Below are 10,925 nucleotides of genomic sequence, written 5' to 3' on the forward strand. Positions count from 1 at the left end.
TAATCTCTTAAGTTTCGACTCGTCAAGCCCGTCTTTTCCCTGTTCCTGAACCACCTAATTCCATGCACACATACAAACACGACAACAGCCGGATAACTCCGGTAAGAAACACATTTTCCAGTAATAGCAACTAACATGCATTTCAAATTATATCAATCAAGCTCAAGATATAAAATAGAAGACAATGCATGCTTTAAAACAGGCTTTTCTCAAGAACTCTCTTATTTCATCGGTTGGGATCCCGAGAAGAAGATATCGTAACTAAACCACCGACACTCCCGATCGAGGTGGGGCTACTTATCTTGCTTCCCTAGACTTTGAAGCCACCATACATGTAATTCAGACGCTAGGCTAATACAACCACCCAGGTCATACATATATAGTTACTCAAATCGTCTAATCGAACGACTCCGTTCATTTCAAAAATCAAAGGATAGGTCTCACAAGATGAATGCAATATAAAACATCATATATTCATTCAACAATATCATAGACACATTCAATAATTCACATAAGAGCAAAGAATCAATTAAGTATGTGATTTAGGGAACTCGATACAAACTCTCTCGAGTTTTAATCCCATTCAAAAAGTAGTCCACTTTTACCTTTCGATTGTGAGGTTTCAAGGTGTCTTCTAGCTGTCCAATCTGTACAAGTAACATAACCAAACCTCTATCAAAATCTACCCTCAAGATCAATCCAATTCTATTGAGAAACTAGACTCCAAACCTTGTTCTTTCTTTTAACGGTTTCAAAATCAAGCTTCTCGAGTTGATGTCCCCTGTTTATGAACTGAAATCACAGCGTATAAACCAAGTAAATATCAGCTAAAACTCAGCAACATCTCAGTCCAATATACAATAGGAAAACAACTTCAAATCATAAATTCGACGGCGTAACGGTATAAATTCGGCAACCGAAACTCAAAGCTATCAACACTAACAATCAAATACACCATATATCAGCTGTATATCAATCAAAACCCAGCATATCAGCAAGTATATAACTCGATTATTGGCTGGAAATTCACAAGAAACTGATACGACATCCATTCTTCAACCCGACTTCAATATAACAAAGTATAGAAACTCAACAACATCAATTCATAACCAAATCTAATCTCTGCCATTTTCGATTTATTAAAACATGATGAATCAAAATAAAACTTACATCAAATCTAAGGTCTCATCGTGAGGATTCCAAAACACTTTTCGGAATCGAATTCGGATAACCGGAACTCAAAATATTGGCATTTGAAGATGAAGATGAAACTTGAGTTTCCTTTCCTCTTTCTCTCTCGGTTCTTCTCTGATTTTTCTGATAGAAATGAGTAGCATACACGTTCAAACTCATGTGCAAGACAAGTGTCCAATTAAAATCTGAAATTTGCACTTTGGTCCCTCAAATCTTGCTTATTTGCAATTCAGTCCTCAGCCAATCATTAAATTCAATTTCAATCCTAAATAATTTAAGAATATTAGAATTTAAATCAAAACTCCAAATATTCCCAAATTAAATAATCTCGGATTAAAATTAAATAATTCCGGGCGTTACAATTCTCCCCCACTAAGACACGATTTCGTCCTCGAAATTTCAAGTACTATCAGTATATAATAAAATCAGAAAGACTGAAGAAGATACTCACATCATTGAAACATCTCTGGAAATCGTTGTCTCATGTCAGATTCCGTCTCCCAGGTTGCTTCTTCAATACCATGACGACTCCACTGAACTTTCACAAGCGGAATAGTCTTCGTTCGAAGTTGCTTCTCCTTACGATCAAGAGTCTGAATTGGCTTTTCAAAATAACTCAAGGTTTCGCCGAGTTCAGCCTCATTAGATTGAAGCACATGAGATTCATCAGCAAGATATTTTCGAAGCATCGATATATGAAAAACATCATGTATTCTAGATAAAGACGGAGGAAGAGCTAATCGGTAGGCAAGATTGCCTATTTTCTCAAGAACTTCATACGGACCAATGTAACATGGAGACAAGTTTCCTCGTTTGAATCGTACAGTGCCTCTGAACGGAAAAATCTTCAGAAACACCCTATCCCCCTGTTCAAAAGACAAAGGTCGACGTCGAACATTGGCATACTTAGCTTGTCTGTCCTGAGCTGTCTTCATTCTTTTCTGAATAAGCTTCACATGTTCAGTCATATCTCGAATCATGTCAGGCCCAATATCAGTTACCTCAGAAATATCATCCCAGTACAGAGGAGATCGACACTTTTTACCATACAAAGCTTCAAACGGAGCCATTTCAATACTTGATTGATAGCTGTTGTTGTACGAGAATTCACAAAGTGACAGTGAATCTTGCCAACTAGTGCCAAAATCAAGCACTACAACTCTCAACATGTCCTCCAAGGTCTGAATGGTACGCTCAGACTGTCCGTCTGTCTGTGGATGATATGCTGTGCTCAGGTGTAGCTGAGTACCTAAAGCACTCTGTAAGCTGTGCCAGAAGTGTGATGTAAATCGAGGATCACGATCGGATACAATAGACTTCGGCACTCCATGCAACCTGACAACTTCTCGGACATAAATCTATGCCATCTGGTCGTGTCTATATGTCATGCGATAAGGAATAAAACACGCTGATTTCGTCAATCTATCGATAATCACCCAGATAGCATCGCAACCTCTGGAAAATCGAGGCAACTTCGTCATAAAGTCCATGGAAATATGATCCCATTTCCATTCAGGCACTGATAAACTCTGCAATAAACCAGGCGGTTTCTTCCTTTCAGCCTTCACTTGTTGACAATTAAGACACCGAGACACAAAATCAGTGATATCTGATTTCATTTGTTTCCACCAGTATTGCATCTTCAGATCATTGTACATCTTCCTGCCACCAGGATGAATGCTATAACGACTACAATGCGCCTCTTTCAGTAGTTGTTGTCGTACATCAGAAATATCAGGCACTACAAGGCGATTGTTTACATATAAAAGATTATCTCGAACTTGGTATTCAGATACATGCCCTGATCAGACTTTCTTAATCGAATTCTGCACATTCTGATCAAGTTTCTGAGCATCTTTAATTCGCAACAATAATGCTGGTTCAACTTGAATTTGATAAAGTCGAAGAGGTTGATAATTCGTATCAAATACTAATCCAGAAAAACAATAGTCGTCAATCAAATGGGATACACCAATCGTCGATAGAGATAAAGAACATACCTTTCGACTCAGTGCATCAGCAGGTGCATTCGATTTTCCCGGATAATATTTAATCTCACAATCAAAATCTTTAAACAAATCAAGTCATCTACGTTGCCTCATATTCAATTCTGACTGTGAAAACAAATATTTCAGACTCTTGTGATCAGAATAAATCTCAAACTGTTCCCCGTACAGATAATGTCGCCAAATCTTCAAAGCAAATACAATGGCGGCCAATTCAAGATCATGAATCAGATATCTGGTCTCGTGAGGCTTCAACTGTCTCGAGGCATAAGCAATCACATGTCCTCGCTGCATCAAAACACATCCCAAACCTCGATGAGATGCATCACAATAAACAGTGAAACCACCAGTACCTGAAGGAATCGTCAAGACTGGTGCACTGGTCAGTCGTTTCTTCAACTCAAGAAAACTGGATTCACAAGCTTCAGACCAGATAAATGGAGCATTCTTCTGAGTTAACTGAGTAATTGGCTTCGCAATACTAGAAAAATATTTAATGAATCGGCGATAATATCCAGCCAAACCCATAAAACTACGTATCTCAGGAACAGATGTTGGTCTCAACCAATTGATCACTGCCTCGACTTTACTTGGATAAACAGATATACCATCTCCGGATATGATATGTCCAAGAAAAACAATCTGTTTCAGCCAAAACTCACATTTCGACAGTTTAGCATATAGTTTCTCGGCTCTCAAGGTTTTTAACACAGTTCTCAAGTGCTCTGAATGATCAATCAAATTCTTCGAATAAATCAGAATATCATCAATAAATATTATCACGAAGTCATCAAGATATTTCTGAAAAACACGGTTCATCAAAGCCATAAGCTGGAGCATTCGTCAGACCAAACGGCATAACTATAAACTCATAGTGGCCATACCTGGTTCTGAAAGCAGTTTTCGGAATATCAGAATCTCTAACTCTCAGCTGATGGTACCCTGATCTCAGATCGATCTTGGAATAAACAGAAGAACCCTGCAACTGATCAAATAAATCATCAATACGAGGCAAAGGGTATTTGTTCTTTACCGTTGCCTTGTTCAGTTGCCCGTAGTCGATACAAAGTCTCATGGAACCGTCTTTCTTTCTAACAAATAATACTGGAGCACCCCAAGGAGAAACACTAGGTCGAATGTATCCCTTGGCCAGTAAATCTTCCAATTGTTCTTTCAATTCTTTCAACTCTACTGGTGCCATTCGATAAGGTGCTTTAGAAATCGGTACAGTACCTGGCATCAGTTCTATGCTGAAATCAATCTCACGATACGGAGGTAATCCCGGAATTTTATCGGGAAAAACGTTAGCAAATTCACTAACCACTGGCAAATCAGCCAGGTTCGGGCTAGTTTTCAGAACATCAACTGTATAAACAATAAATCCCTCTGCTCCTTTCTGCAAAAGTCGAGTCATAGATAATACTGAAATCAGAGGAATCTTAGCACGAGAACCCTTACCATAGAATTTCCATTCTCCAGCCATCTCAGGTCTGAACCTCACTACTTTCTGAAAATAGTCTACGGTAGCTCTGTACTTCGTTAGCATATCAATCCCGATAATGCAGTCAAAATCAGACAAACCAAGCACAATACAATCTATCTCTATCCCATTACCATCAAACTGTAGCAAACAATTCTTAACTATCTGCACGGATATAAGACCTCTCCCCAAAGATAAAGAGACAGATACTACAACAATTAATGATTCAACAGGCAAAGCATGTAATAATGCAAATCGTTCAGAGATAAATGTATGAGATGCACCTGTATCTATCAATACATAGGCAGGATAACCATAAAGAGAACAGTTACCTGCAATCACATCATCTAGTGCTCCCTGTGCCTGTTCTTCCGTTAGTGCAAAGACATGAGCCTGTTGTCTCGAAGGCTGACTACCTGTCTGACTCCCTCCTGGCCTTGTCTGTTGCTGTGGTTTTGATTGTTGGAAGGAATGGACAGAGGAGGCTTGTCTCGCAGGTTGAGCCACTGATCGTGATGACTTTGTACCTCGTGACTATCCAAAACCTATTTGAGGACACGCCGTCGCAAAATGACCCAGCTGATGGCATATATGGCAACTCCCAAATATACCTCGGCACTGATCGATCGGATGACTTCCACCACAACTGTTACAAAACATTCCAAACTTTAGTTTTGAACCACTAGAACTCGATGAACCGCTCCCTGATCTCTTAAACTGTTTTCCTCGATCTTGCCAAAATTTCTTCTTACCACTGCTGCTACCACCACTATCAAATCGAGGAGGTTGTTGTGAAGTTGGTGCTGGGGGTTGTGACTGTCTCAGAGACTGAGCAGCATACGAAGCTCCTCGCTGCTGTATCAATCCAGCTTCCGCTCCTTTTGAAATGTATACTACTAATAAATGCGGAAAACTTTTTTTTTATAACTAAAAATATTACTATACATATACGCCCATACATATATGTATAACTTTAGAAATAATACTACAAATAAATTCTTTTATTAATGACTTAAATAAATAAAAAACCCATTAATAAATAAAAATCCTGACACATGCAATAAAAATCTGTAACCCAAATTTAAAAACCCATGCATGCTGTAATAATCATAATTAAAACTTGAAACATGTTTAAAAAGCCCTAATAAAGTATCTAAAAATAATAATAACTCTGCCATGCGACGGTCACGGGGCCACTGCCATACTCACTCATACGTCCTCGCCATCGGTAGGAGCAACATAAGAATCATCGTACTCACCTGCACCATATAAGCGTAGTGAGCCTAGGGGCTCAACATGCCTAAACCTTTGTAACAAGGGTTAAAATAATGCATCACATAATCATACTAATACATATAATCATCATGAATATGCATGTATGCTCGTAAAATAATGCACCATGAATTCTTGCTAGCCATAACTATGATCATCATACATACATCATAACTAATCATACATAGCATAATTGAGCATGTCATAATCATAAAAACTGAGTATGGTCATATCCATGAATGTGACTAATAAATGTGCCGACTGATCAGTCTAAGAACCATCGTACGTGGCGGTGGATAAATCCACCTCTATGCTGGTAGTAAACTACCTCTGTGCCAGTGGTAAAACCACTTCTATGCCGGTAGTAGAACTACCTCTGTGCCGGTGGTAAACCACCTCTGTGCCGCCACATCACTTCAATTTCCATAAAAATATTTTTCATGCTCAATTCTTAATCATAAACACATCATAAAATATTTCATGTATGCATGAACTTAAAATATATCTGTAATATATATTTAATTAATTTTAATAATAAATATACTTATATTTAAAATAAACTTCATGCATAAAAAAAATTAAATATATATTCCGGACTTAGTTAATTTTTTATGGGTTGGTCCAGACTGCTGATCACTCACTCTAAGCCCATTAAACTTAAATAAAAGCCCAATTGAAATAAATTCTTAATTAAATGTCATTATTCATAAATGTGCCTAAATAAAAACATTTAAGTCCATTAACTTAAATAAACCCAATAAAACTCTAGACTGACCCAAAAATCCACTGACTGGCACAAAAATTTCCATGGGCTTCCAAGCCCATAAAAATCATTGGGCTAACTTAAATAAATTATTTAAAGTCCAAATTAAATTATTTGGAGGCCCAAATAATTTTTCTAACTAATAAATTGGTCCAAAAACCACTTATACTCTTAATTACTTAAAAATTTAAAATACCCGAGCCCGGCCCACCTAACCTAGACCCGGATCCTATTGACCCAACTCAATACCTACCCGACCCGACCCGGACAACCCTAGACCACCCGACCCAGCCCCTGCCCCAATACCTGATCCCCTCCCCTCTCCTATGCTATGGCCGTGAGCAGCTCCCCTTTCCGGTGTTCGGTCGGCCAACTCCGGCCACCAATGGCCTGAGCACCACCACCCCCAACTATCCCACTCCCAGGCGGTTCTATCATGACAAGAATCAGCCAAAACCATTGCCTAGGGACAGAGAACGAAGCCCTGCAAGTCGGCCCATCCTCAGCTCGCGCGCAGACGCAAGCAGTCCCAGCGTTTTGATTCGTGCCGACGACTCAGACAACCAAAGGCCACGAAACCACCTCTCAATCTTATCCAACATCTAAATCTTTCAAACCCAACAAACCTCACCCAAACTGATGGCCTGAGGAAGGAGAACGAACCTCTTTTCCACAGAAACCTAAACCTGTGCGAACCATGCACCAGAAGTGATTGCTTAGACTTTGACCCATCCAGCCCATTTCTAACCACATCACTCGACCATGAGGACCCTAAGACACCCCTTGACCCTTAGCTAATAGCCCTGGACCGAACCTTGATGGATAAAATATGAGCATGAACAAGAAATCACCAAAAGCATGAATCAAACCACAATATCTTGCATAAATTCGAACCAAGCAATAATAAATCCTTAAACAAGATGTCATGCATGATATATAGCTTATATGGTGGCCAAAAAAAAGTTTTAGACATGCCTTTTAAATATTTGGCGATTAATGATGCGTGTACGAGGCTCCTGGGATGACGAACGGACCAAAAACTACGAAGAGGATTGCTTGATCGGCTATGGGGCTGAGTTTTCTGTGAAGAAGGCGTGAAGAATGGTTGAAGAAGATTTAGGAGGCGGCTGATGAGATTAAAGGTTTTTGGTTTAATTTTTGGGTAGATAATAGGTTTAAAATTTAAATAAATCAATATATAGATAATATACCATCAAAAACTTTATTTAAAACTTCTAATAATAATAATCTGATGTAAAACCCTTAAATACCGAAATACTAAAATAGGCTAATTTTAAAAATTAATAAAAGTCAATAAAGGGACTAATTTTTGGCTAAAAATCAATTTTTAAATAAATATATAATTAAATACTAAAATTTTCTTGAAAAAATACCTTAAAATATTATTTTAAGGCTCATAAAACTCATTAAATATTTTTGGCTAAACATTTTGGTAATTCGTCCGTCCACGATCCCGTCTACGTGATCAAAACAATTAATTTCTCAAAAATCTAGAAATTCTAAAATAACGGGTTAAATGCTAAAATAAATTAAATCATGTATATAAATCACATAATAACACATAAATAATATTTAACCCATATTTCTAAAAATTTAAATAATTGAATTTCCTTAATTATGCATGCGAATTTACGTATTAAAAATTTTCGTGTGTTACAATTCTCCCCCCCCCCCCCCCTTAAATTGAATTTCGTCCTCGACATTCGACTGATCAAAATCTAATAACGGAGTCTCTCAAAAATCCAATTTACTAAATCCACGATTACCTATCTAGTTCCCAAGTTTCAATATCCTAAACGTCATGCTTCTGCTGCGCACTCTGATAAACAAAATATTTTATCCTTCCCAGGTGTCCTCTTTATCTCCATCAAACCTACATTTATAAACTTCCGCTGCTGAAACACCTCGTAAAGAGAATCATTGCAATTTACTTACATTCCACTGTAAACAAAATCTGATATTTTATACAAATCTTAGTACTATAATGAAAGTACACCCACATACTTACCTCAACTGATACGTAAAACTCAAATATTAACTCTACTATTCATCTTCCTAAACACAACAATCGCACTATGCCAAAACTTGACTGATTTCATATGCTTATACACTCTACTCATCAATCCCCCAACATTCGTGAGCCGCACTTTTGTTCCCAAATTTATTTATTCAAACATAGGATTATAATATAACTCCAATAAATTCAACTTGTAAAGGTTATCCACACACTAGCCTTCTATAACAAGTTAAACATCTTTGAGTTGAATATCTGCCATTCATCGTAATTTTCTTCAACTTATCCATTTATCACTACGCTTCCAACTATTGAACAGTTGAAAGTCTTAAATCTCGAGTGCTATAAATTCATGAAACCCAAAAAGTGAATTTAGTATCAAACATCATGCACAACATAAATTCTCCTAATGTCAGGAATATGCTTAAAATATATGAATTCTAATTTTGTGCTTAGTTTAGGCTTGAGGCACTTAGATTCTCCTATTGGAGGAGTGAAATTCCCCGAACAGTATTTACATGTCATCGTCTCTAAATAGCGTAATCATATAACATTAGGTAGTTAATTCCATATCATTTTCTAGTTGTCTCTACTTATAGTCCATGGAATCTGAACTACTCAAATTCAAAATACTAAGTCAATTACCTAATAAACTGAATAATCCGCTCACAAGTAATACATGTTGGTCCCATGTACAGTCAAAACACAACTAGTACCTTTTTGCTCATGCATCCCAAAAATCTTGGTGGAGACACTCCTATAACATGACCTCGTAATTCAAATTTATACAATCCAAGGATATTGAAAGAACATCAATACAAATATTTATATACAATTAACCCCAACGTAAAACGAAAGTATTGAGATAACAATTATAATATCAAGTCATTACGCTGACTCTTGATTATTCCATGTGCTTCAAATACCCATACGTGCGTAGAACCAACAACCCAAATTCTCAAATAACTCAACTTTTAACAAAAGAACTCACTCCAAAAATTAATTTTATATATATATATATATACATATATATATATATATATATATCGTCAACTCTTAGGCCATATCTAAAGCTTATATTATACTTGACATCGAAACCGAAATTTTATAACAATTGTGTTATGCTACACCTGACCAATTACACAAGCCTATAAAAATTTACACCTTCATCATTCAGTCATCACAATATCTATAAGTCAGGTTGACAATGTAACACCCGAAATTTTTAATACGTAAATTCGCATGCATAATTAGAGATTTTATTTATTTAGAATTTTAGATTATGGGTTAAATAATTATGTGAAATTATTTGTGCATGTTTTAAGTTATTTTAAGCATTTAACCCATAATTAGTGATTTTCATGATTTATGGAAATTTAATTGTTTTGATCGCGGAGACGGGACCGTGGACGGACGACATACCAAAATATTTAGCCAAAAATATTTTATGAGTTCTATGAGCCTTAAAATAATATTTTAAGATATTTTGTCAAGAAAATTTTAGTATTTATTTATATATTTAATTAAGGGTTGATTTTTAGTCAAAATTAGTCCCTTTATTGACTTTTATTAAATTTTAAAATTATCCTATATTAATATTTCGAGATTTGAGATATTTTATCAGATTGTTATTTTTATTTAAGAGTTTAAAATATTTTGTTAAGGTATAATATCTTTATATTGAGTAGTATCTATTATTATTCAATTATCTACCAATATTTTAAACCTAAATCACTTCCGAATCTATTCCCAAAACCCCATCAGCCGACAACCCTTCTTCTCCCACCCCAATCTTCAATCTTTTCATCGGCTTCCCACAGAAAACTCCATAGCCTCGTTTTTTCAAGCCTCAAGTTAGGTTGTTCGTCGTCCCGGAATCGTCACCTTCGCCTTTTTTCTCTTCAAACATCGGTGAAAGGCATGTTTTTCTTCCAAATTTTCGTACCTATCAGATATTATAGAGTGTGTATTGTGTAGCATCGATTTTTCTTCAAATTTTTATATTTAAGGATCGGTTTTGATGTTCATGACATGTTTATGCATTTGTTTGATCATGACTCACGTTTTCTTCCAACATGGTACGACCAACTGCTGGTGCATGTCTAGGTGGGTGTGTTAGGGTCCCTAGGGTTGAGATTGGTCAGGTTTTATGGGTGTAACAGGCTGGAACCGAAG

This window comes from Henckelia pumila, chromosome 2, assembly GCF_033568475.1.
Source record: "Henckelia pumila isolate YLH828 chromosome 2, ASM3356847v2, whole genome shotgun sequence".
Classification (NCBI taxonomy): Eukaryota; Viridiplantae; Streptophyta; class Magnoliopsida; order Lamiales; family Gesneriaceae; genus Henckelia; species Henckelia pumila.